The sequence below is a fragment of the Macrobrachium rosenbergii genome, chromosome 19 (genome assembly GCF_040412425.1).
Source record: "Macrobrachium rosenbergii isolate ZJJX-2024 chromosome 19, ASM4041242v1, whole genome shotgun sequence".
Lineage (NCBI taxonomy): Eukaryota > Metazoa > Arthropoda > Malacostraca > Decapoda > Palaemonidae > Macrobrachium > Macrobrachium rosenbergii.
This window is the reverse complement of record NC_089759.1, coordinates 18,845,400-18,873,204: the sequence shown is the minus strand read 5'-3', so window position 1 is coordinate 18,873,204 and position 27,805 is coordinate 18,845,400. Positions and strand designations below refer to the sequence as shown.

Here is a 27,805-nt window from a genome sequence, read left to right as displayed (position 1 = left end):
ATTATTTACGGCGGTTAAGATGTCATCAGAATTGTAGAGTTTATAGTAAATCACATGGATTCATAACTTTAGGGATTACTCAGACGCTGGCATTATACAAATAGCACCATTTCAAGTTCGTTTTGTGAGCACCATTTAAAGGAAGTTTTAACTTGGTTTGTGAAAATTAAGGCTAACAATGTTATCTTCAGTTCACAAAGGTTTAATTTGAATTTAAGACATTGAAAATTTAGTCAATTTCGAGCTTAATAGCTGGATTTCAAAACTCCTCAATGTACCAATTAAATGTTAAAATTCACGAAATTCAACCTTTAAACTTGAAATTACTTAAACCTTCGGGTTTCATTAGCTAGGGTTAAAATTTTCTAAACTTGTTACCCTATAACTCAATGAAAATTTACGAAAAATCAACTTCCAAGCCTAAAATTTCAAGTTACTTGAGATTGATTAGCAAGGCTTCAAAACTACTAAATATATTTCAACATAGTTTTCGGAACACGACGAAATTCAACTACCAGACTTTAAAAATTGAGATGACTGATTAATAAACAAAAGTCCGTAGTCAGCAAGATCTGGCTCTTGTAAATATTTAATACGATAGCGAACCATGACTAAAACAAACAATGCATTTTATCTACGAACTGTCACGAAAGCAAACAAATCTCGAGTTGTCATGAAAATGTTTTACTAAACATGTTCTGTATAACTTTGCTCACGTTGAATGTAATTTAGTTTCAAATTCACTGTTTAGTCAAAGAAGTTTAGAAATGTGGTGCTATTTTGATTTTACATTTTTAAATTCCAATCTTCTTGAAAAATTGGGAATATATTGCCATGAAAACTGGAGTCCTTCAGAAAACCATTTGAAGGGATTTATAAACGAAAAAAAAAATGCCAGTTATGCTTTTATTACATTGGAAAAAAAGAATACAATTCATCCATTTATCTTGTGTTACAATACATTTTAGCCATACACCGACACTCGAAACCACTCCAAGAGCAAAACAATTTAAGACTACACAAACAGCACCCATTTTAACTAACTGCATGACTATCCTCCCTCAGCTCTCCGCACCTACCTAGACCAAAGACCACTATGGTGTCTACTGAGACTCAGTAACTCGAAGTAAAAACATCACTAACCCATTATAGATTTCGGAATGACCTATTTTAATGTCTAATGCACAGGCATTAACATTACCATGATTTTCGGGATGTTTTTGCCCTGAAATCAATACTCGTCCATTAGTACTGAACTGAGCATTAGCTACATAATCTCTAATTCGACTTCCACTTAAAGTGATCCTTCTTTCCACACGGATTTTGATATTTCTAGTACTTAAGTGTACCTACCTAAGAATACAATCAACCCTATTTAATTCGACTATAAGCTCGTCAAGCTATCATTCGAAAATGCTTGGTTTTTTTAAAGTATATTTAACTGATATCAAGTATGTAACCAAATGTTATAATGCTAGGACTTGAAAATACTACAAAAAATACCACAACCTAAACGCTTCAACTGAAACTCCGAAGAAATAAGTTGCCGAGATAAATATTCACGGTACTTTGGGAATACAATTATTGATGATAGATTTTGAATATTAATAACTAACGTCTCTATTTTTGACTAACGTAGATTCAATTTAATATTCGGTTGACTCGTGGCCTCATTGTCACCCATGGTCGTTCAATATACTATTAAGTCTCTAGCAAGTTTCCATGCAATGATTATCGTGATTTTTTCAATACAGTTGAATTATCTGTATATAATTCAATGTTAAATAACACATCAAGAAACATTAGGCACGTTCACATTCGATAGCTACCTACTTGCGCAATAACCTAAACACCTGAAAGAATTGTAAGTGAAGATTACATAAAATATGTCCGTATTTATATCAACTTAGAATATTACCATACCACAATGTTAAGTGAATCTGGCTTTATGTATTTAATCTAAGAATTCAAGCAACTGTACGTTAATTTTGGGGGATATGTCTAAAGCTGTCCAAAAGTGTTTTTAAAACTCTGCTGAAAGTTTTTAAAAGTTAATTTAACACTGCTTTAAGTACTTTATAATTAACAAAATTTTTAGGTACGACAGTGTTTGCCTTAAGTTTTAAGACGATTGAAAATATGAAATTTAGTTTTGCCGGAACGCTATGAATTTACTATATTTAGCGGTAGATCCGACGAGCAACTTGGAAAATGCAAATTAGGGAAGCTACTTTTTCTGAAACGCCTAATATATACCTTTAAATTTCAGATTTTAATCAGCGTCCCGTAAAATACCCCTCATGCAAACACATCATTAAGGTTCTAAGGTTTAAACGTTTAGACGCTCTATTCTAAACCATAATGAAATTGCTTACCATTATCAGTTAACGCCGACTTGTTATAAAACACAAGAAATATCATTCCAATTAAAAGAACTATGAAATGCTCTTAATTCTGAGTGAACGTTTCAGTGGCATTAGATTTCACTTGTTTAATGTACTGTTAATAGATTTACTCCAGCTATTCACGTGGCCAGTATAAAAACGTTGCAGAAACCCATTCAAATTAATTTTTTTTCTAATATATGTAAACTGTAGTTTGTTTCCTTTCAGATGTCATGGTAGTGTAGCCAGCAACTTCATTCAGTAATGCAATGCTTAGAAACTTGCAACAGTGTTTTATGTACAGGTATTCAGGCAACAATGAGGCCAGTGCAGTTTACATTAAACCAATATTTAACGTCAGAGGAGCTGTTATTACAAACTTTAGTAGCATGTTAAAGTACTAATTCCATATCAATCACATTTATTAACACGTACAACTATGTAGATTTATGACGAACTGGTCTTGGTCTAATTAGCTATATACTAACTATATGGCAGCCGTGTCTAGTCCACCTACAGAAATAAAAACGGATACACCTAGCAATTCCCTGACACGCAACCCATGGAAGGTCAATGTTTTTCAAGTAGACTATCAAAATGCTATATATTGAGGATATGACCAAATTTTTCATTAGAATAATCACCTCCGATACAAGTAATCGGGTTTGGATAGGTACTGTGAAAGATTAATCACAATGAAGTAGGTGGTCAATGTCGACAACCAGCCATGAATATCCCTGCTCGACTAAACACACTGACTCGGTAAAGAAAGGTCTGAGGTTTAAGCAAGTTCTCAACTCAACAGGATTGAAAGATTTATCAGTTTCAATCTTATAAAAAAAATGAAAACAAAACAGATAATTGTAAACAGCATACTTGAACTACAATCTCCTAATTCCGGAGTAGATATTAATTACAAAAAGATTTCTAAGGTGATCTATGAAGCTTTCAAGGGAAGTCAGATTTCGAAATGTATGACACTGCCTACACAAAACTGAATATCAACTTATGACGACTCAAAAGTGAAACCTGAACTTAGAGCTCTAACAATTAGACAACAAACAGAACAATTAGACAACAAACGCGTCACATTTTTCGAAAACAAATACAATCCATAAGTAAGAACTTAAAACTGACTCTGGAATTACAATCAGCTTTGAAGTTGAAGATGAAATGTCTGACCAAGATCTGATGGATTGATCTAAACCCATAAAACTCCTGATCTACAACAACCAGCTATAGAGAAAAAAGTTGCAATACAAATTAAAAACCTGGATCAGCTTACAATACTGCTTCCCTCACATGACCTAATTTTGAGGAGAACCACGCCTTAAGATATGAGCTTCAGCTTTGAAAAGTATAACACCCAAAAATTTAATTGTAGTAACACAATATATCTCAAACAGCTTTCAACAAAAATGTCAATGTCACTAGACAAAGACTATGATGTAAAACTGAGAACAAATCCAACTGAAGTTGCAAATCATAGAATACAATAAAACCAACGCCTAAACAAAATTAAGTAGATACTAAACGCCATTTAAATGCCTTCGTATTTTGATTACTGAATAGCAAAATGCGTACCTATGAATATTCCTTTTAACATAGTAGGATGAAGAATCTTTATCTGACTATTACTTTAATTATCGAATAGCTTAGAGTTTTTTTTACGAATAGTTGAGTATTTAAAAAAAAAAAAGTAAAGACAGGATTTCAATAGGTTTACGGAGCTTGACAGTGGTTATTGTGACGCCACGCACCTCGCCGTTTAATTCTCCACCACAGAAAGTTTCGCGTGACAAGACCTCCCTCTAGACCTTGCCAATGACATTCAGCTCGGGTGAAAAAATGTGCCGAAGTTTCTTCGGCGCAATCTGGTTTTCTGTACAGCGTATAATGCTTTATGAAACCCAGCCACGGCCCATGAAACTATCAGTGGCCTGTGTTTTTGCGTTGCCAGACCCACGATCATGGCCTACTTTAAACCTTAAATAAAATAAAAACTACTGTGGCTAGAGGCCTGCAGTTTGGTATATTTGATGACTGGAGGGTGAATGATCAACATACCAGTTTGCAGCCCTCTAGCCTCAGTAGTTTATAAGATCTGAGGGCTGACAGAAAAAGTGCGGACGGAACAGATGTGCTGAATAAACCAATAGTTCTGTACTAAAACAATAACTAGAAAATCACAATGTAAAAGGGGGCGGTAGCATTTGCTTTAACCTTTTGACTGAAAAATCCTAAAAATCCTAAGGATCCAGGCCTCAAGGGAACGATGCTAGCCAGGATTAGACACTTCCCACTAACCACAGAACGCTATTTTTAACTGACCAGAGATACGAGTATACTATCTTCCTTGTTATTTTAATGAGTACTTCATTTTAGTTAATACAGGACCTCTAAACATTTGTAAAGAAAAAATTCTATATCCTTCCCTTGTCTTATGACATTTTCTACCACTGTCCTTTTCCAAGGAATTATTTCAAAACCCACTTCATTATCATTCACTAAATTCTCTAACCAGATGGTCAAGAATTTAACCACCTTCCAAAACAGCCACTCAGATTCCATCTCTGCTCAAACCAAATACACAAAATTAACAATGCTTGAGACACGCACAACCTGGTATGTACCCATTTCCAAGCCAGCCAAGCACAAGTTATGAAATGTATTGTAACTCAAGATAAAAAGGATAAATCAGATATGAAATATTTGAATATTTTTTCTGTTACCTTTACAATGCATTCGACAAGAATTTTAGCAACATGTTTCCAACTTCTCTCAAACCTTACTTGTAATTGTAAACGAAAATAAGATTCATAAAGTGTAATGCGAAAATCAATATGGGATGCAAACTTCAAACCAAATATCAGACATATTCGTACAAGAAAACAGTAGTGCGGGGTGTAAAGTTCAGAAAAATGAAAAGCAAATAATTTTACAGTTGTGATAAACCCTTAGATTTTCTTAATTATTGCTGTTGAGAACCGCTCATTTGGAAATTTTTGCCTTAAAGAATAATAAAGTTTTAACATAAATGAACCTACGGGTCAATTATACCAGATGTCAGGACACGCGTCCGGAGAACCATTACATGCGTTTTCAAAGTTACAGCCATAAGTTCAACAGGTAAATATATACACTGGTGGTCATGGCAACCATCTCTGACTCAATGTGTACCCAAGATGCACCAGAGAATTCTTCACTGAAATTCTATTAACAGAAAATTCACCAAGTTCTTCAACAGTGCCGAGGTAAACAGCCAAGTCTGGAAAGGCACACGAATGACTTGAGGGCTTTGTTTCATCTCCCAAGAGCATAAAACCAGACGAAACTCTGTAATCACACCTCCATGACCAGACCCTCTGCTCTGATGGGTGACGTCTGCCGGCTGATTCTCCTCTGCTCTGCTGAAAACCCCTCCTCTCGCCTTTCTGGAGCCAGTGCAATGCTCGCTCAGTGTTTCTTCTTTCGGAATACAATTCGTCTTGAAATATTGACAGACATCTGTACCTACGAATTAAAAACTTCGTTAAAAACATGCAAGTATAACTGTATAATTATCACTAATTCAAACTTTACCTAAGTTCTCATTTAGTCCCTTAATAACCTAAACTCTACTTAAGTTGTCAACCAGTGGCCCCAGCCCCTAAAAAAAAAATAAATACAAATTGATAGAATGGACAACTATAACCAGAATACGTACTACAAATGTCTGATTTTCATTTATACGAATGTCTAGAAAGGACGACAGTTGAATGCATTATTAACTGAATCTGGCAATTCAGTACTTTAAGAGTTGAAAGTGGACTTAACGTACGTTAAGAATTTTTTACTGATTTGTGGAAACCTAACTGTTGTAGCAGCATTAAACAATGAATAATGAAAGAGACTCCTACATAGTAAATTTCAAAGACTCAGAAAAACGGAAAAAAATTAAAATCAAAAACTAAACTTCGTCATGCCTCTTACATTTAATATGGACATTACTCTTTAGGTTTAAGCTTTCGGTGCTTAGTTCCTATATACTGGCAATCTCGAAATTCGTAAAGATACAACTCTAATTCTTCTACTTGGAGTAAGTCCCCCTATTCCGTTCTTCCCAAGGAAGGGTTGCTGATTTACAGGGCTCGTATGAACACCCGTTCTTATCACTAAATGAGAACTAAGCACAAAAATCCTCAAAAACTCCTTACACTAAGAACACAACACTCAATACAAGAAGTTATATCTGGAACGTGTTGTCTATAAGAGCCGATATTGAATTATTACGAAAGAACTTTCAAAACTGATTTAATAACCAACTGAGGATTATTTTGAAAAATAAACATATCTTCAAAATGTATATTTTGAAAAATTAAGGTAAAATATGACCCAAGGCCATCTGCAGTAGTTCAGATGACTCATGAAAATTATTGGAAATGAAAAATTCCAATTAGAAAAAGACAATATCTAGCAAACTCTCAAACATTGTATTTGATAAACCTAAAAACCTGAATACCTAAATACCAGACGTGGATAAAAAATTTCTAGAATTATTAAACCTTCACGAAAATATTGCAGTGACTTCTTGTTTTGAAAAACAAAGAAAATATCGCAGTGACTTTTTTGAAAAAGTATGAGTTCTCATCGATGAGAAAAACTCTAAAGCTGATTGTACTGAAATTCTGCATATAATCTAGCAAACCAAACTATCTCCCATCAAGTATTTTGCATGAGATACCTAAACGAAAAAACTGATTTCTAAACCGATTTTTCGAAAACCACAAAGCTACTATATGCAGCTGTAAAATTTTCAGTGCCTTCTGTTGTTTATGAATTGGGTTGTTGGAATGAATTGTCAAATTCGACAAGGCTATTTTCAAAACGTACCCAACTGAACTGAATACAGCTAATTTCTTAAATACAAAAGTGTAGTCAGTATGCTTAAACCTACTATATGACAAATTAATGACAAAACTGAAGGAGTTTGAAACTTTGAAATTTTGGACCAGAACATTTCATAAAACAGCATGAAACTATAAACGCTTTCTTAAATAGACACCATGAATGAACTTCAGCTTAGCGTATGAATTACTAATGCCCCAGGAAAAGAATCCCCTTACAAATATTAGTTCTCAGAAACCAAAGAGCCCAAAATATACTGAAATGTTCCAGGCAAAAATTTTACAATGGCTATAGTTAAATTTAAGACAATATGCTTTTTTTACATTTCATAAATCGACATGGTAAAATCAGTCTCATAACAGGGGAGCCCTTAAATCATGATTACTAAATTAAGCAACCTACTTTTAGCGAAAAAAAAGTATTCGGCTAATTACAATACCAGCAACACAAGTGTATTTCCAAATTATATGCCCGATTTCAATTACCAATAATCGAAAACCAGTATTCCAGATGTCTACCAAGTATCTGAATCCAAAATACTAAAATTCACTAAACACTGAGCAGTTTCTCTAGGTTGCACCCCACAATGCAGTTCAGAATAAACCTGCATGAATTATTTATGATAGCATTCGACATATTCGAATTCTCAAATTTTATGTCTTTATTGCACGAGTCGACACTTTAATAAGTAGTATTGTACTTTTATGTAATAAATGCTGCATATCCTATAAATTATCATCTATTAGTACTAACATCAAAATAACCAAATCAAAAGTCATTAGCACATTAGTAGAGTCATAAACCATATGTGCAGTACTACATCAATGTTGGATAATTATAAAAACTTCATTCTTTAATTTGTGAACAGCGTGTCCTTGCTAGAAGGTTGCGTACTTCAGTATAATTCCGTTACAAACTAAGCATTTTTATTCATTAATACACTGTAGTTCTTCTTTGGAGGAGTGGTAGAGCTTTCGACTGGCACACTGTTGGCCCAGCGTTCGACTCTCCGAGCCGCCAAAGAAGAATTAGAGGAATTTATTTCTGGTGATAGAAATTCATTTCTCGTCATAATGTGGTTCGGATTCCACAATAAGCTGTAGGTCCCGTTGCTAGGTAACCAGTAGGTTCTTAGCCACGTAAAATTAAGTCTAATCCTTCGGGCCAGCCCTAGGAGAGCTGTTAACCAGCTCAGTGGTCTGGTTAAACTAAGATATACTTAACTTTATTCATTAATACTTAAATTGGACACAAAGTTACTAAAACTATATTGCTATCAGACATCACTGAAGTTTCATTTTTAGAAAAAAGTAAACTACACTTTTCAAAACTTCCACTTTAGTGTCTTTCCATTTGAGTCTGTTGCAAGGAATATTATGGTAACTAGAAAAGGATCATTTTGGTTGAAGTTTAAAAATGTCATAATTTAAAAGCTTTACTTTTAAAGAAGCTTAACAAAAATCACATTTTGGTTCAAAATGTTCCGAGATAGTTTGAGCTGCTCTTCTCTAATGCCAGTTACATGATTTGATTATGAGATGTAAGTGTCAAGCTAAGAACTGGGGCAGTAATCCCACCTGCGATTTGCTGCACCTTGCTTGATAATGTAGGTTGTTTCTGTAACGTTGCTTATGTCGTAGTTGAGTCTGAAATGAAAAGTAAAATTGTTCAGTATCCAGTATGTGAAACAAATTGAAATTTACAATTACAAAACCTGCTTTTAGTGCAAAAAAAGCATCTGGATAACTAGAATACCAGCAATACAAGTGCATTGACAAATTAAAATCCTATTTTCAATTACCAATAATTGAAAACCAATATTCCAGATGTCTACTACGTATTTGAATCCAAAATACAGTACGAAAATTAACTGAACACTGAGCAGTTTCTCTAGGTTGCACCCCACAATACAGTTCAGAATAAACCTGCGTTAATTATATATGACAGCATTCGACATATTCGAATTCTCAAATTGTATGTCTTCATTGCACTAGTCGACATTTGAATTAGTAGTATTGTACTTTAATGCAATAATTGTGCTGCATGTCCCATAAACTATCGTCTGTTAGTACTAACATCAAAATAACCAAATCAAACGTCATTAGCGCATTAGTAGAGTAGTAAACCATATGTGCAGTACTACATCAATGTTGGATAACTAAAAACTATCCCATTCTTTAATTTGTGAAAGTGTCCTTGCTAGCAGGGTTACGTACTTCAGTATGATCCCGTTACAAATTGAGCATTTTTATTCATTAATACTTGAAATGGACACAATGTTACTAAAACTATATTACTGTCAAGACATCACTTCAAGAAGTTTACTTTAAGTAAAGTACACCTAAGAATAAATCTTTGATCTTTATTTCATGTCCCCTTTCAACCCTGGATTACAAATTCAGGTCAGCTTCAAAATTTCCTATAGAAATTGCTTTTTCAGAGGACCAATAAGTACCAAAAAACTGAATTAAGTAGATTTAATTTCAAAAGTTTCATCAAATACTCACCAGATTCATTTACGGCGACGCTTTTCAATTCTACTAAAAACGGTTCTCAGACAGTCCTGTTGACCATCCGAATATGGCTGTTTTCCAGGACCCGTGGACCATTACTAGAAACAAATTTAATTCTTCTAGAGTGACTTGTAACAATAAGAAAAACAAACTTTTTTACTATCTGCCCATACTAGATACGCATTCAAGCCTACTTTCAGATCATTGAGAATTATGAGGGGAGAGAGAGAGTGGGAGGAGGGGGAGAGAGTGGGAGGAGGGGGAGAGTGGGAGGAGGGGGGGAGAGTGGGAGGAGGGGGAGAGTGGGAGGAGGGGGGAGAGGGGGAGGAGGGGGAGAGTGGGAGGAGGGGGAGAGTGGGAGGAGGGGGGAGAGAGAAGAGGTAAAGAAAACTATTTTATAGGAAATGAGTATGAAGAGAAAGTGAGATGATGATGATCCAGGAAATTAATTTGAATAATAATTGCTTTGCATGTCTCTGGGATATGCCCCAAGGAACGACTAGTGGCGCGGAAGCGAAGTGTGGCCAGCAACCTCTCGTACAACGACACTGGTTGTCTTGTACAAGTGTGCTGTACAGTAACTTTCGTGCGGGTCGGACGTGTGTCTGAATTGCTCTGCGCAAAAGTGCCTGACTTGCGCGATGTTCAAAGTGAAAACGAAGAAGGAAAAAGAGAAAAGTACTATTGAAACTAAATCAAGTAAAGGGAATATCAGTCTATCATACGATCATTTTCTCAATTATCAATGCAGCACGTAACGATGCAACTCTAAAGAAAGTACTGGAGAAAGCTGAGTCAACCCCAATCGAGAGAGAGTCAGCAACCTGCGGACTTTGCTCTGGAAAAGTTGTTGTTGAAGGAACTTGCTGTGATGCTTGTACAGACACTTGGCTTCATTATGGATGCTCCGGCATAGAGCCCAGATACACACCCATACTTGGTAGTGAGAACATATTGTACATCTGTAATAACTGCAAGAGGCCTGAACAAAGAGCACACAGAAAACTCATCGAAGATGAACTTGAAGAAATAAAAGAAAACTAAGAGACATTAACAAAGTTGATTCAGGATTCGGTTCAGAAAACTGGTAACGTAATGATCCACATAGATGAAATCCAAAAAATTGACAATGTTGATAAATATGTAAAGACCATGACAAACATGGCTGAAACGCGTGCTGAATCATTAAAGACAAAAAAGTGCTTCTGATCAAATCTACAAACGAAGAGAGCACAGCAGCAAATGAAGAGAAATTATGAGTCACATAACGACCCCAGTTGAACAGGTTAAAACAACAAGAGATGCACACTTATTTGTAAGATTTCCAGGCAGGAAAAACTTGGAAATGGCAAAAATAGAGATCCAGGAAATCAGCAATATATCAGTAAATGAGAAAGGCAAGCTTAAACCAAAAATAAAAGTAGTATATGTCCCGAAGGACGAAGATGACATTGTTGCTAACATTGTAAAGAAAAATCCATGGATAAATAACCTCATCTCTGAAAATGACGCCCTAAAAATTGTAAAGGAAATGACAGCCAAAGATGACAAATACAAACACTATATCATCAAATGCACACCACAAATACGAAAGGCTATATATGATAGTGGTGATAGATTGTTTACACTGTATAGCCACTGCAAAGTATATGACTGTTACATGCCCTATCAGTGCTATAAATGTTAGGAATTTGGTCATAGCGCAGCAAATTGTAGAAATGACCAAGCTTGGCCTAGATGTGGTGAAAATCACAAATCAAATGAATGTGCTAGTAGCATCTTCAAGTGTAAAATTGTGTAAAGAAAGGCCATAGTCATACTAAACATAAAACATATGAAGGCAAAAGTGCACAGTATATAAAGAATATGTATCAAAGGTGAAAAAAAATACGGACCATGGATTTGACTAATTATCTTCTGTGCAATTTAATAAACATACAGTGCGTAGGAAATGAAACTAACACTATTAGAAATCTGATAAATGATCCGGAAGCGAAGAGCATACAAGAAAACGCAAATTTAAAAAGGAACTGAAGACTCCCCTATTCTGCAGGAGCTACGATACTGACGAGATAACACTGAAAGACAATTAGAAAATATAAGCAGCACCTTATTTCGAAAACGTGCTTGGCCCCGCCAGAGAGGGAATTATCCCTGTGGAGGGCTGTACATAAAACCAAACAAAGTGAACAAAGTGAAAGTTTAAAAGAGGAGAGACCACATATACTAATTCCATGTCGGTCTGCTCGTCCATTCTCTGATAGTTAAACCGGTCACCAGGGTAAAATTTCAATTCATTAATCAACAATCGTGAGATAATTCATTTCTCTTCTTCAACCATAGTTTAATTAATCCACGTTCTCCTTTTTCGCTGGGGCTTTCCAAGTTTTGTTGCATTGCGCAGTCTATAGCGTTATCACTGAGCGGAGCTGACGCATCTTCACTCTACCAAGTTTCGGCAAACTGAAGTGAATCCGAACGTCTTACCGGAGTTAGAACGGAACTTGACCCGCCGCTCGTAACGTCTATGGGGCCCTTTAAACTTTCACCCAAATTTTAATCATTAAAACAACTCAGGATTGAATTTTAACAAAACGGATCAAATCTTTAATTAAAATAACTAAGGACAGATACCTAATAATTCCATGGGTCAGTATCGGTAAAAGTTCTAATACAGATTCTGAATTTTGTCTAGTTTACCAAGTGATTTTAGGCTTCCATAGGTTTGTTGGGAGGAATATTTTAAAATGAAAAGTGAAATGAAAGTGTCATAATCATTACCACTAGGAGAAAAGAAATGCTATGAATGAAGATGAAAATACTACTGACGGAAGAAAGTAAGTTGACAATAATCACTATTTCTTAATACTGTACTACACTAGTCTAGTTGCTGTTGGCAGTACCGTTGCCCACCCCCCCTTAATACAGTATAACCAATAACCTTGAAAAGAATTACTTTACTTAAATGTGTATTCACAATTCACCTTTGGTAGTCCAGGTCTCATAGGTAACAGTTTATATTCTTGATAAGTGCCAATGCCTATTACTGAGGTACTCCCAAAATATGCTACCCGATCTGTAGATTTTTACATGTGACTGAAGGTACTCTTGGAACAGTATCCAAATGTTAAGTACTTGAGCACAGAAGTCACGATTAAGCACAAGAAATGGATGAGTTAATGGGTCTAATGCTGTCCATTACAAACATTAAAAAATAACCACTTGCGACAAAACTCCCAAAGGTGCATAAATATTCTTTGGGCCAATGACAGCAAAATGTCCTCACTTATTATCAAGTTATAAGGCAGCTAGGAATTGTTTTCAAATGAGAAGTAATTATGTGAGCTTAAAGGACTAGAAAAAAAAAGTGAGTGAAAATAATGCTGTATAAAATTAATGTCAAAATGCTGTAAGTAAACCTCCCTATCACCTAAGGTGCCCATATACCTGACAACCTCTACAAGAAATATTCAGAAAAGAATATTTGCAACTCACCTGCAGTACTACAGGTACAACAGCCAACGCCAAATAGCCGAGTTACTTCCAAAACTTCACTATTTGTAGACTGACGGTGTACATACTACAAAGGCAGTATTCATGCAGTCCATTTATTTTCTTTGCCAAAGGCTTTCCCTAAGTAGCCAAGGTTACTCTCAACCAGCAATTTTATCCTCCAAAGCTGACCTCTTGCATTTGCAGGTATTGTAAAATTCAAACTATCTTCAGATCCGGCATTATGTGGACTCGCTGCTATTCAAGACTTCAGCAACTAATACTCGTACTCAACATGACCCTGTAAAAAGAACGAGTAATTTAAGAATAAATATTTAGTTAAACAGTTTCATGACATCCAAAAATTAAGAGCATCTAAAATTATCTGCAACCTGAAAACTGAATACTTTCATAAATTAGGAGATCAATGACAAAGTGAGAGCCAAATGTGAGAGCAAGTCAGTTGCAAGGTAATGATACCTATCACAAAATGATGTTATTGCTACAATGATCCAGTTTTTCTTTAAAAACCGTATTCATATGGACAATCTAGATTTTTAGAGTTATGCTCTAAGACTAAGTATTAATAACTATTCTGTAATGGAAGAAGGGGCGGGAGAGGACAAAAGACATTATCTGTAGGTAAATTTTCAATGCAAATCAAGAATCTGGATGAAACTAGGTGTACAGATTCTAGATAATCCGTCTGTTGCCCCAAACTGCATTTTCTGTATCATATATTACAATATTTTATTATTTATTTTAGGTGACAATTTCTAACTGTTCCCTAACTGAGAAATAAGACCCTTAATGGAACCTTTTGCCTGTTGGGTGGCTCAAGAAGGCCAGTTGTTTCAGTAATTCTCTAAATAGTGAAAATTTCACGCTCACAAAGAATACATTTCTGCACGCCACCAGAAAGCCAACAAAGATGGTTCAAACACGGGTCAACTACGGCATATACACAATTACTGTACAACCGACCATCTACTGAACTGTTGACATTGGAGTCAGAGCAGACCACAAGAAAATTGTTTAGTGAATAACATTAATAACATTAATACTTCTAAGAAAATTTTGTGCATAACTTTCTTCGTGAATTGTGGTGGTCTGATGCTTTCCAACTCCATACTGATGATCATTAAAATGTCTTAGTGCTATGGTACAAAAGTTCATTACTTATACTAACAAGAGACTGCAATCAATACCGTTCTAAGGGCTGGTGTTACACAAAAGCATTACATGCAAATCGTGCAAGTTATGCAAAAATTAAAAGAAATACAACCCACTGAAGGAATAAAATTGTGCAAAACGTTAATGGCTGTGCTATTGTTGACTAGGACAGACATGCTCACACTGGCATATTCCTTTAGCCTGCGCACGCTAGCTTTCATGTCCCCCTGAGCCTTTTATTGCTCAGACGGAATATCGCTCTCAGCTGTTTACGCTCTGTTGCTGAGGCAACAAGTTAACAGTAAATTGTCTTTGAATCTGTCTGATCACCAAACTAAAGTCTCCTCCATGAACGCTATTTACATCAGTGATTCCTATGTTTAAGACTTTAGCTGGATAAGGAATTAAGTGGTTCTGGAGATAAAGGCATTACTGGAAAAAAATCTTACTGGCAAAGCCTGATAAAAGATGAAAACGACACGTTCAAAATCTCCAGCATTTAGAACCTTAGTTGAGTTTAATCCCTTCACTTACCTGTATCAAGACTTAATCACTAAACTAAAATTATTTTAGATTATATAAGGCACTCTTTCCTAATGTCGAGTTGCAAAAATAAAAGTCAAATTCATATGCTTCAAGGCACCCCATCTTATGTATAAAGAGTTTGTCACATACCAAAATCTAGGTTTGAGTTAAAATGGTCAGCAGCACGATACCTACAATAACTTTTTTTTTTTTTTAATAAATGTCGGGCCAACCCTAGTTGCATAGCTCTTATTACACGCCAGTTCCTCTAGGTCTTCCTCCCACTTAATTTTCCAACTAAGCAACTAAATCCTTTGGACATGCCATTTGCATAAGGAACAATGCTTAGCAGACTGGTTTAATTACTTACAAGTTCTCTAATTGCTTAACACTGCACTGCATGAAGTGTCAAGATATTCTATTGTGTGAATTCTAATAAGGACCAAATACACTAATAACTCCTGAAACAAAAAACAAAAAAAACTGGCCTACCACTTCCATACAATTTTTTTTTTTTTTTTTGTCTGATCAAGGGGGATGACGCCACCTTTTGAAGCCCTCATATACACAACCAACAACTCCTTTATGGCACAAATCTTCCCAGTTTTGAAGACCAAGAGGCGCTAGCGAGGTAAAGATGGACAATGTGACCAACGCCATTAATTTCGTCAGTACGAAACCAAGTTAATTCACTCAACCATGATAAAGATAATGTGTCCATATATATTTTTAGTTGTAGGCACTGGCAAAGTTAGTAACACGCTATTTTGTACCAGTGGCCTAAAAACTCACGGGTACCTAACGCTATTAAGTTTTGTCCATAATTTACGAATATTTCCGTAATGCTTTAAACGACACCTCTAATCTAACCACGTACATATAAAAAAGATAATAGTTCATAAATACCCTAAAAATGACATCGGCGGTCGTATAACCAAAAACCTCCTGAAAACTTTCAACAGTGAAACCATATCCAGAAAGTCCTCTTTGCTATATCCTTCTCTTCATTCCTATAGTAACCCAATACGCAAAATTAGCGATGTCCAGCCGTGAATACAAAGGGATGATTTTTTTGCAGGATATTCTTACTGTTTAGAAAACGCTGTATAATGTCAGCGTTGCGGTCTAAGCTCTGAGAAATTCTTACTATGTTGAAATTGAAAATCATCAACATCACAATTGAAAATTGGTTTACATTAATTCTACCGCAGTACTTCAGTTGGGCGACAGAACCGCCAAACTTCTGTACGAGGACACTCGGGGAAATCTACCTTTAAGCACTCCTTTCTCTTTCCCTCACGTCTATGCAAATTCTTTCTCCCTTGGTAAGGAACTAGTTTTATTTACCAAAGATACGTGTACAACAGAGGAACAGTCATCTGTCCATTTTTTATCCATCAGTGGGCCCCTTTCTCTGAATGTTTGCTTTCTCTACTTTAGTCTTTAATGAAAGTTCCTTTGTTTCAATTTTTTTAATCCACACGGCAACAATTACATTAACAGATCCTACAAATCCCTCCTACAAAGATGGCTATTCCACTATCGTAACATGGTTACCTCGAAAATAAATTTTTAACAAGCCCTAGAATGCCCGTGTCCGAAATCAATAGCATGGCCTAGCAAATTCACGAGCTTTATGGACCACAAAATGGGGTCAGTAGATTTCGAGCGAGATCAGGTAATGCAGATAGGTGGCTTCGACGACAAAGACATTAGTAGCAATGGGCGACTACATTCTAAGCACACTTTCATGGCGTAACATTACGAGATTTCTGTGAATATTGAGAAAAAAGTTGAGCAGTTTCATCTGTGGGCAGTCTTCAAGGAACCGCGCTAATATGACTTGTAGAAATAGTTGATTGGAGAATGGTAATTTCATTCGTGGGAGAATAGTCGAATTGACTAGTTCGTTTGGTTCTTACTTTTTGTCCCCATTTTTTGGTGTTCATTTATGGACGGAAAGTAAACTGAATGATTGCCGTTTGTTAATATTAAATGTAAATGCTTAACTTTCCCATTTTTATATTCTAATTGAATTAATTTAATGTTAAATGTATTCCTTATAAGGAAACAGTTTTGTTTTCCAGTCTTTATTTTTCAACGTTGTTCGAGAGTTTCGGACAAAGTGAAAGAAAACGGAGTTGTTGACGGTTTTGGTCCGACAAAGAGTCTTTAGTCTTGCGGTACCAGTCGGACAAAGAACGGGTGTTCTTTCGCTTAAAAAGTGAATTCAAGAATTTTAAAATTCGAAGGACATGTAAAGAAATTGATCTAGAGGATGGTGCAGGTAAGTTGAGAGATAAAGACTTCCCTAAAATTGATTTGAGTTAGATAATTCAACTCAAATCAATTTTAGGGAAGTCTTTATCTCTCAACTTACCTGCACCATCTTCTAGATCAATTTCTTTACATGTCCTTCGAATTTTAAAGTTCTTGAATTCACTTTTTTAAGCGAAAGAACACCCGTTCTTTGTCCGACTGGTACTGCAAGACTAAAGACTCCTTGTCGGACCAAAACCGTCAACAACTCCGTTTTTTTCACTTTGTCCGAAACTCGAACAACGTTGAAAAAATAAAGACTGGAAAACAAAACTGTTTCCTTATAAGGAATACATTTAACATTAAATTAATTAATTCAATTAGAATATAAAAATGGGAAAGTTAAGCATTTACATTTAATATTAACAAACGGCAATCATTCAGTTTACTTTCCGTCCATAAACGAACACCAAAAAATGGGGACAAAAAGTAAGAACCAAACGAACTAGTCAATTCGACTATTCTCCCACGAATGAAATTACCATTCTCCAATCAACTATTTCTACATCTTCCCCAACAACAAAAAGAAAAGTGGTTACACAAAAAACCATTTTGACAGATTAACTCGACAACAAAAGACAACTTTTATAAAACAAAAACAAACCATTGTTTACAATCTACCTTCCCGAGCTAAACTTCTTATTAGGTTTCTGGAGGCAAGAGCAGTACTACGGGTAGGCCTAGTAGATGTTTCATTGGGCAAAGCTGTTTCAGTGTCAGGTATTTTATCTGTCTCCAACTCACTAACATTTTCTTCTTGTTCTTCAATTTGAACATATAAATTAGGATCATTAAGTTCAGAATATAATTCTAAAGGTATTAAAAAACTAACATTAACTTCATTTTCACTTTTATCAGGCTTAACAATACGAACAGTACGTACAACACCTTCGTTATCACTGAATGTTTCAACAATTCTAACCAATGGCCAATAAGTTCTAGATTTGGAAGGTAATTTAAACAGAGCAATTTCCCCTTTTTCCCACTTTCTTGGAGGATGAAAAGATGATCTATCCTTTTCTTTCAAACTTACTAGATATTCAGAAAGCCACCTTTCCTTAAAGCTTTCATAAAGTCCATCCCTAGTTTCCAAAGTACGAGCAAGGAGAGAAGAATACTCATCCTCCTCACCATACTCCCACTCAGGAACTTGTTCAGAATCACCAAACATTAATGAAGGAATAAATCTGCCAACCAAGAAATGATTAGGAGAAATTATATCTAATTCATTCTGACAAGATCTATAAGTTAAAGGCCTATTATTCAAAATTTTCTGAATGTCAGAGAGGAAAGTGACATTCAGAAAATGAAGGAGTAAATCTACCAAGAGTTTTAAAAAGGCAATGCTTAACTGTTTTAATTAATCTTTCCCAAACAGCACCATACCACGCTGCGTACACAGGGATAGTCTTATGAGAAATTGAAGCGACTCTAAACTTCTCCTCAAATTCAGAAGAAGTAAGTAACTGTTCAATTATATTACCAGCCTGAACAAAGGACTTAGCATTATCTGAATAAACAGCAACAGGAACACCAAACTTATTAGAAAATCTAATGAAAGCTAATATAAATTCCGAGGTTGACATAGACTGGACAACTTCCAAATGTATGGCTCTAGTATTGAAACAAGTGAAAATAAGAATGTACACCTTAAATTTTTCTCCATTTTTCTCCCTCAACCATAAGTGGCCTGTATAGTCCACACCAGTATGAGCAAAAGGCACACTCAAATTAACCCTGGAAGAAGGAAGCGAAGAAGGAGAAGGATACTTCACTGTGCTAGCATTATAACGCTTGCATACAATACAATCCTTAAGGACAGACAAAACTGCTTGCCTAGCCTTCACAATCCACAAACCATGCATGCGCAAAAAACTAAGAGTGGATTGCGAACCCATATGCATAGACTTACAATGGGCATAATAAATCAACAACCGGGTCAAATGATGCTTCTTATCCACAAGAATAGGATTGACAATATCAAATTTTAAAGTAATGTTTTTATCAATCCGACCTTTAGTTCGCATTATACCATTGTCATCCAGAAACAAATTAAACTGCCTAACTAAAGGTGGAACTTCAACTAAAGAATTTCTACTCTTTAGATAAGATAATTCAAGAGGAAAAGCTTCCTCTTGCATTAACCTTATAAGGTAATTAGAAGCTGCCTCAACAGGGTCAGCTTGAATTTTCCTAAACTTATATACAACAGTAAATACCTTAGAAACTACACTTATAAGCCTAGAAAAACTAGAAAAATGACTAATATTTACAAGAGGTTCCTTTTTAGGGAACATTACAGGAGAAATTAAGTCACCCTTCACATTATCAGGAATACAACCCAAAAGACCCTTAGGCCACTCGTCAGGAGAATTCAACCAAGAAGGCCCTTTCATCCAAAGACTGAAATTTTCAAGAAAATGCTTACAAGTACAAGGTTTAGTAAGTAAATCAGCCTGATTGCTAGATGAAGGAATATAAGCTAATGAAACTCTACAATATCTATCAGAAATCCTATCTAACAGATTAAAAATTTCCTTCAACCTATTATTCACAAATGTGTTTCTCTTAATAGCCCTATTAGAAAGAATCCAACTAAGAACTACTTGGCTATCTATAAAAAGAGTTATGCTTTCAATTTTAGTACAATTTAATAGATTATTTTCAAAAATAGTATCAAAACACTTCAAAGCTAATTGAGCAGCCAAAAGTTCTAAAGTCGGGAGAGTTTTCTCCTTAATAGGGCTGACCTTAGTCTTAGCAAATATCAGGGAACTATGACCACCTTGCACAGCATACATAGCACAACCATAAGCTTCCTTAGAAGCATCTGCAAACAAAAACAGCTTGACAGGAGCATCAGTTTTATAAGTTTGTCTGGAAAAAGAAGCTTGACTAACCTCACTGTAAGAACTACAAAATTTACTCCATAACTTAGAAATTTCAGCACTAGCTGTTTCATCCCAGTCCGAAACTTGTTGGCACAACTTGCGAATAAGCAGCTTGCCCTGCAGCATTATAGGTGCAAATATGCCAATAGGGTCAAAGACAGAAGATAAAGCTGACAAAATCTGACGCTTTGAGGAAGCACCCTTGTTCAATTGCTTAACCTTTAATTGTAAGGTATCCTGGTTAGAGTCATAAATATATCCTAAAATCTTCATTTCAGAAGAAGCTACCTTTTCACCTTCATCAAGAGTAGATAACAAAGCAGGACAATTAGAACCCCACTCCCGTAAAGGCAACCCCCCTGAATTCATAATTTCCTTAATAGAACTGATAATAAATGGCATCTGGGCTCCCTGATTAGAAGAGAGCACCAAGTTATCCATATAAAATTTGTCTTTAATCAGAGAAGCTACTTCATTCCCTCTATAACTAGACAAATGATGTTGAATAATATAATTCAATATAAAAGGAGAACTTACAAATCCAAAAATTATGGTATTATACCTATAAGCAACAAACTTCCCATTTATCTTTCTAAAGAAACAAAATCTATTTCGATCAGACTCTAAAGATAACCTAACTTGGAGAAAAGCCTTCACTATATCAGCTACTACTACATAATCATTATTCCTGAAATACAAAACTAATGACAACATGTTGTTCATCAAATCAATACCAGGAAAAGCGGCTTCATTTAATGAAGGAGCTTTTCCCACCTTTAAAACTACAATTGAATACAGGACGGATTTTAGTGGTGGCATTTTCATCCTTTCTTATGACAGGACGATGAGGAATGAATACTTGGCCTGCGGCTCTATTTTTAACAGGCTCAATAATGCCAAGCTCCTCCTGTCTATCAAAAACTTCCTCATATTTAGAGGATATATTCTGATCTTCTAATTTAGAGTAAATCCGCTCAGCAACTGCCAAAGAAATCTTTAAATTGTTAGGGACTTTTTCAATTAAATCCTTTTTCCATGGTAACTGAACGTGATAATGTCCTTCATGATAAGAAATAGATTTAGCAAATTCAGCAACTTGTTGATCTTCATAAGGAAGGGAATTTTCATCTTTAATCCCAATCGATTCCAGGTTGTAGAAATTGTCGAGTCCATACTCGACACAAGAATCAGGAAAGATATCATTCAATGGATCGAACTTATAGCCTACTGGATTAACTGCAAAATTTACTAATAACTTCTGTTTTCCAAGTTGCTTAGGAGGAACAAATTCCAGAAGTCTAATCTTATCAGGCTTAGAAGTCTGTTTAATCTCCAAATTAAGGGAAGAATTATAAAAAACTCTAGATTCTCTGTTACATTCAGGTACATATTTAATCTCCTTATTAGGAATAAACCTAACAGATTCAGTTTTACCATTACCTCTTGGTCTATTTTCCAAGACTTTATTACTATCAACTATAGGACAAGACTCTACCTCCCTTACTGGTTTATCTCTAACACAAGGTTCATAAGAATCAATTCTCTCATAAAAAGCTTCCTTTGTGAAGGATGAACAAAATTGACTACTGTACCAAATGGAATAACCCCATTGGCCAACTTAATTACTCTAACCTTAATATTAAACAACTCTACAGAGTCTAATTCTAACTGACTAAATTCCTGAAGGATATCATTCCCTAGGATACCTAATATATTTACAATTTCAGAATTTCTTCCTGGGTAATTATTACATACAGAATAACCTGCAGATTCCAAATTTTCAACTACAGAAGGCAACATACGAATTTGGAGGGAAAGACTAAAATTTTCCAATGCAAAAAAAAGACAACTAGACTTTCTCCCACAAGGCATTGTTAAATCAGCTACCAAATGAAATCCCTCACTAACTCTAGCTGGCAACCCAAAAGAAGAAACTAACCTAGATAAAGGAGCACCACAATAATCTCCTAATTTACAATCAACAATTTGTTTATTAATAACACTAAACTGGGCTCCAGTGTCTAATAGAAAACAACATTTAAAAGATTTCCTACCCCTACCAACTTTGAGTGTAATAAAGGGAACAAATATTTCAGACCCTGATTGACAACTTAATACTTTTTTACCAAAATCCTTAATAGCATGAGGACACATTGCTCCATGATGTTCAGATTTATTGCAAGAAAAACATTTATAAGGTAACAATGATTTATTTCCCGGACATTCCGAGGCCCTATGCCTATCACTCAAGCATTTAATGCATAAAGTTAGCTCTTCAGCTCTATTCTTCCTAGCTTGCAAAGTATCAAACCTAGTACATTTAGAAGAGTTATGACCTGTTTCTTTACAAAATTTACATCTACCAGAAGATAAAGGTTTACTGGTAAATTGAACTTTATTAGAATCATTACTAACAGTAGATTTATTACTATACTTTGATTGTTGGAAATTACGGTCTTTACCTTCATATTTAACTTTAGGTTTTGCACCAGAATTTTCATTATGACCTAAACTAAGGCGTGCAATAATACTCTGATAATTATCTAACAACTGGTTAAAATTAGGATAAGAAGATCCTGTAGTTCTAGAGAGTTCTATCAAAAAATTTCTAGGAAGTTTCCTATTTACAATTTTGCTAATTAGCAATAGAGCAGCCGAATCGACTTCAATCAGATCTATACCAAGTCCCTTCAAGTCAATGAATTTATTATTCAAAGACCTAACCAAAGATTCTACTTCACTAAGAGATTTTACTTCAGAAGTGTTCAAAACTTCACCTATTACTTGATCAATTATGTTGTCTTCATCCAGAAAATTAAGATCTAATTGCTTAAAAGCCAAATCAAAACCCTCATCATTTACTGTAATGTTTTCTACTATACTTAACGCTTCACCTAACAAATAACCCTTTAAATAAATAAACTTTTGAGCATTAGTTAAGTTAGGCATACCAGTCAAAGCATTATTAAAAGCCTTCTTAAAGTTAAAATAGGCAAATGGATTAACTGCATTGTTTTCAAACTTCTGAATTTGAATAGGAGGGAGAGGTAATTTTACAATTTTACTAGAACTATTTTGAGGAGTATTCTTATCTCCAAACAAATTATCAAATTTTACTCTAAATTCTGACAGAGTTTTCTGTATTTCATAATGATAATCTCTTGCTGCTTGCATAATACTCTCTAGTTCATCTTCAGCAGCAATTTCACAAATGCTTTCGTCAAAATTCTCAACTATTGCTAAATTAGCATCAATTTTACGAATAAATTCTTGTAACAAATGACTATTAATTTGATCGTCCTTTAAAGAGTCAACCTTCTTAATATCAAGAGTTATTAAACCCTTAACATAAGCCCTCCTTTTAATTAACTTTTTTATTTCAGAATTAGTCATCTTGAACAATGCTATTAACCAACTAAATTACCCAAAGAAAAAATCTAAACTTAACTTAATCAAGTCAATGCAAAGCAAGTTATCATCAATTACTCCCTAATGAGAGAGAGAGAGAGGGAAAAAAAAAATGTACAACTTACTATGCTAACAGCAAAACTAGGCTAGCCTACCTGAAACTTGATCACAAATAATTTAGATTGCACTTAACATCAGCTAGGCTAATCAACAGGTTATTTAAATGAAAAGGTTACTAACTTAACCTAAATAAACTTAATCTAAGCTTAAATTAATACAAGTACAAGTAAGGACCAATACTGCTCCTTTCCTTATAAGGAATAACAACAGTATACAAAAAATCCTAACATTACAAAACCAAATGAGCATAGAGAAAAAAAAATATACTTGACACTAGAACAGCTAGACTAACTTTACTTTAGGCTTTTGCTCATACTAAAAGTCAGCCATTCTCCGAGCCAACTTCTCATTACCATCAATATTGAGGTGTACTCCATCCCTGGCATAAAGGCGTGGGTCGGAAAATCCCTTAACCCCTTTCATTATAAACAAACTATCCTTGCCCGACCATTTATTCAACCACTTATTGAATTTATTAGATTTAGCCTTGAAATCCTGTCGCAACGCGTCAAAACTTTCACAGTGGTTCCAAAAGAATCTATCCTCTATTTGGGCAAAAATTAGTTTAGCATCAGGACACAACTTTTTCAGTAATTCAGCAAAAGCCTCACAACACTGTTCTACTTTCCATACCTCCGCAGTACTGTGGATAGCATCCAAATCATTGCTGCCCAGGAACACAAAGATGCGACTAGGCCTAGACCTTCTAGGGTTAGCGAAATACCGCTCTACCTCAACCTTGATGTTTTCAAAGGTTGCACCCCCTTTACAGATGTAATTGAACCCGTCACATTCTCTTAAACATAAGTCGGACAACCTACGCACCCAACTATGACCAATAACAAGAGTCATGGCCACAAAAACAAAACAAACAAGACGAAAAAGTAAACTGAAATCTTACGGAGTGAAATTTTTAAAATTCGAATAGACTAAGGGAACTTCCAAATATCGCGTGCTGATGTATGTGGGTACAGCTTTTCATGTAAGACCATTCACCAGGTTGTACCATTAGATAAGCTGTTATTACCAGGTAACAGTTTGCTTAAATTACAGTTGAATTTATGAAAAAGTAACCTTTGGGAATTACCGGTGAATGTCAAAGTGTACAGCTTTAAGGAAAAAATATAAAATCACTTTATAACTTGCTAATGCAAAAATATACAGTATATCCTTTCTCAATTTTATGGAATAGACTAAAAATTATAGCTTATCACGATATATCCAGCTCACGCTTACCTTCCCTGACTGGTGTCGAACTTTTAAAAAGGGAATTGAAGGTTTAAACTTACAAGTATCAGGTAATCACAAAGCAAAATAAACATTTAATTAGCTTTCCAGAAATGTTCTCCCTCTTGCAGACTGCAAATTATACAAGAACTTCACTCTAGCAGATGTAATGAGAAATACGAACTAACAACTGCAAATGATTTCGGCTTAAAAATAACAAAATGAAATAAGACAACAGATGTAAAAAGCATTGGTCATTGATATTAAACTCTTGAAAAGCAAACATACTGATGTAATTATTTTGAAATATGTCCAACTTATAAAACTTGGTTGTTTCACATTATTTTATGCAAGCAGGAAAAATTTCACTAATGTCTTATGTTAACAGCTTTTGCAATTAATGTCTTTAAAAGCCAGTAGCTTCACCAGTGTATATATTTCGTCAAAAAAAATCTTACAAATGAACAAGAGAAACTTCATATAGTTTGTCATAGGGTTTTTCATGCATGTACAAAGGTTTACAATGGTAAGACTGTGGCTTTTGAAATACTGAAATTACAGCAACCTGTCCGGAATGAAGGTTAAAATAGTTGCAGTTTCCAGCGTGAGCCAAGTCACGGGATCTGCATGAGCCCAGCCAACAAGATTTTAAAGATAAGAAAAAAATTTTTCCTAGTCAGGTATTTGATAACTATCCATTCAAAAATTCATTAGCATTTTCAACAGACCACGATGCTTTCCATCAGTAATCTATGATTTTTGAACTAATTCACCGAAATTATTTTTGTATTCTGTACTGTCTTTGGACAAGTTTTAATTTTTAAATGTTCTCAAAATCTGTGGATTCCTTAGACTAAACTGAATGCGGGGATAATATGCTGTTAGATATTTATCAGGAATCCTTTGTTCCTGCTCAACCGGATTCATGAATGGAGTTTCCAAAACTAGGCTACTACAATCTGAGGATACTGAGTGCTAACAACCTGATATGGCTCGGTTGTACAAATTTTACCCAAAAGTTCTACATTTTCTGTACTAACATTTGTAGAGAAACCACAAACTATGAAAAGTTTATTTTGCACGCTTCCTTTTTAAAATTACCAAGAGGCGTGGCGGGTATACGCAGAGGAACATGTTTCACTGCAGGCTTTAAGATTACGAAAGCTATGGTCGACGTTATAATTCATAGAACTTTCTCCTCCGACAATTAACAAGACACTGGGAATATGACATGGTTTAGCTTTAAATTCATACTTTTCCCCATTTTAAGTTACAGAAGCAAAATTTAATGTCAAAGCAGGACTCGCTTTCTAAAACATTTTTATACATCGAATCCATTTCGTTTGGAAACTACTGAACTGGAAACTAATTTAACTACTCTAAGTATGAGTTTTAGATATGCATGAAAATCAGGAATATGAACTGCTTCATTGTGATAAACGCACACCATTATGATAAACGCACACCATAACAATTTCCAACGCGTTAAGTTTTTGTTCCATGTGAATAAACAAAGAACTAACACGCACCATTGAAAGCTTGATCAATACTTAAAATTATACGCGAAAAGTGGGAGCAATTCACTGAATACACCTGAAACAATGCAAACCAAGTAGCCTAGAAAAGTATGAAATATAGCCTACCCGACAACCCGTACAAGCGCTGGCAAAAATAAAATGGAAGATGTCAGAATGGGCAAATGTATCATACTGATGATACACAATCCACCGTCTTCCGCTTTAATGGGCAAAATTTGACATACCGAAATACGATGCATTAAATTTAGCTTTTTTTAATCATACCTGAATATATACCTTTACAACCCTACCCTTAACGGATATATAAGGAACCAAACCAACACGTAGTAAGATTCATGGATCCTCGCTATTTGTATACCACAAAGTAGTGAGAGGTAATGAAGCTTCCATTTGTAAGCCGAAATGAAGCTGCTTAAAAAGTGGCAACAAACTTATTCTGGCGAAGGTCGTGTTTTCAAATAACATACTTTGGCAAAAGTTGGCTCACGTTATAAATATAAAAAAATTTTTCATTAAAGAAAATGTAAGTAAATCTACAGTACATTTCGGCAGCTAAACCACTACGACCTAACTTCGGACATTTAGTTGATAATACAATCGCTGTCATTGACCTTTTCAGTGAGGCATCATAGTAAATACTTTTATTATATTACAATCTTCTAACCGATACCACTCCAACATTCCCACAAATTAAGGGTATCCGAGATAATTTTGGTGTAACAATGAAAAACGCGACCGCCCAGCCTACAATAAGTCTCTCATTAACCAACCCAAGTAAAATTACATTGCCAAATTTAATGTATAATAACAAAACTCACACTGTTCCTTGACCGGTGACCTCAACCATTTTTTATAAATTTGGTTTAAACCTACTTCATCAGACTCCTAAAAAATCTCGAGTAGTTAGTGACCTCTCTTGCTCAAATCGAGATGAAACCCTTTTAAATCTGTAAACCCTTCCAAGTGCGTGAATAAATTATACAAAAACACTTTTAGATCATTACAGGCTTCAGTTTAGATGAAAATGTTGAACTTGTATACCCGCCAAACTGTCTCTTAAAACCCGAGAAATACAACCTTAATATATGTACGAGACGAAATATTAGCGTTTAAGACAATCTGACAGTATATGATAAAACTAAGTTACCAACCAATAAAGTGGCAAAACACAAAACTTGCAACTCACTTCTTTGAAAAAAAATATTCTTGAAATTTTCAACTCCAGCAAGGGCCACTTCACTAAACGAAAAACCGGTTAACCAGGCCTCGACATTTATATATATTCTTTGTAAAGCATTTGGTTCGTGAAACCAAGGACAACGAAGTAC

The 27,805-nt window shown here is 35.1% G+C and overlaps 1 long non-coding RNA gene across 1 annotated transcript; it reads right to left on the bottom strand.

The window, feature by feature from the left end:
* Positions 1-665: 665 nt before the first annotated feature.
* On the bottom strand, positions 666-27,805 carry LOC136848680 (uncharacterized). The gene is made up of 5 exons (XR_010856093.1): positions 27,664-27,805; positions 13,280-13,577; positions 9,779-9,882; positions 8,849-8,917; positions 666-5,897 (listed from the first exon to the last, which is right to left on the bottom strand). It is a non-coding gene; the product is annotated as an uncharacterized lncRNA (long non-coding RNA).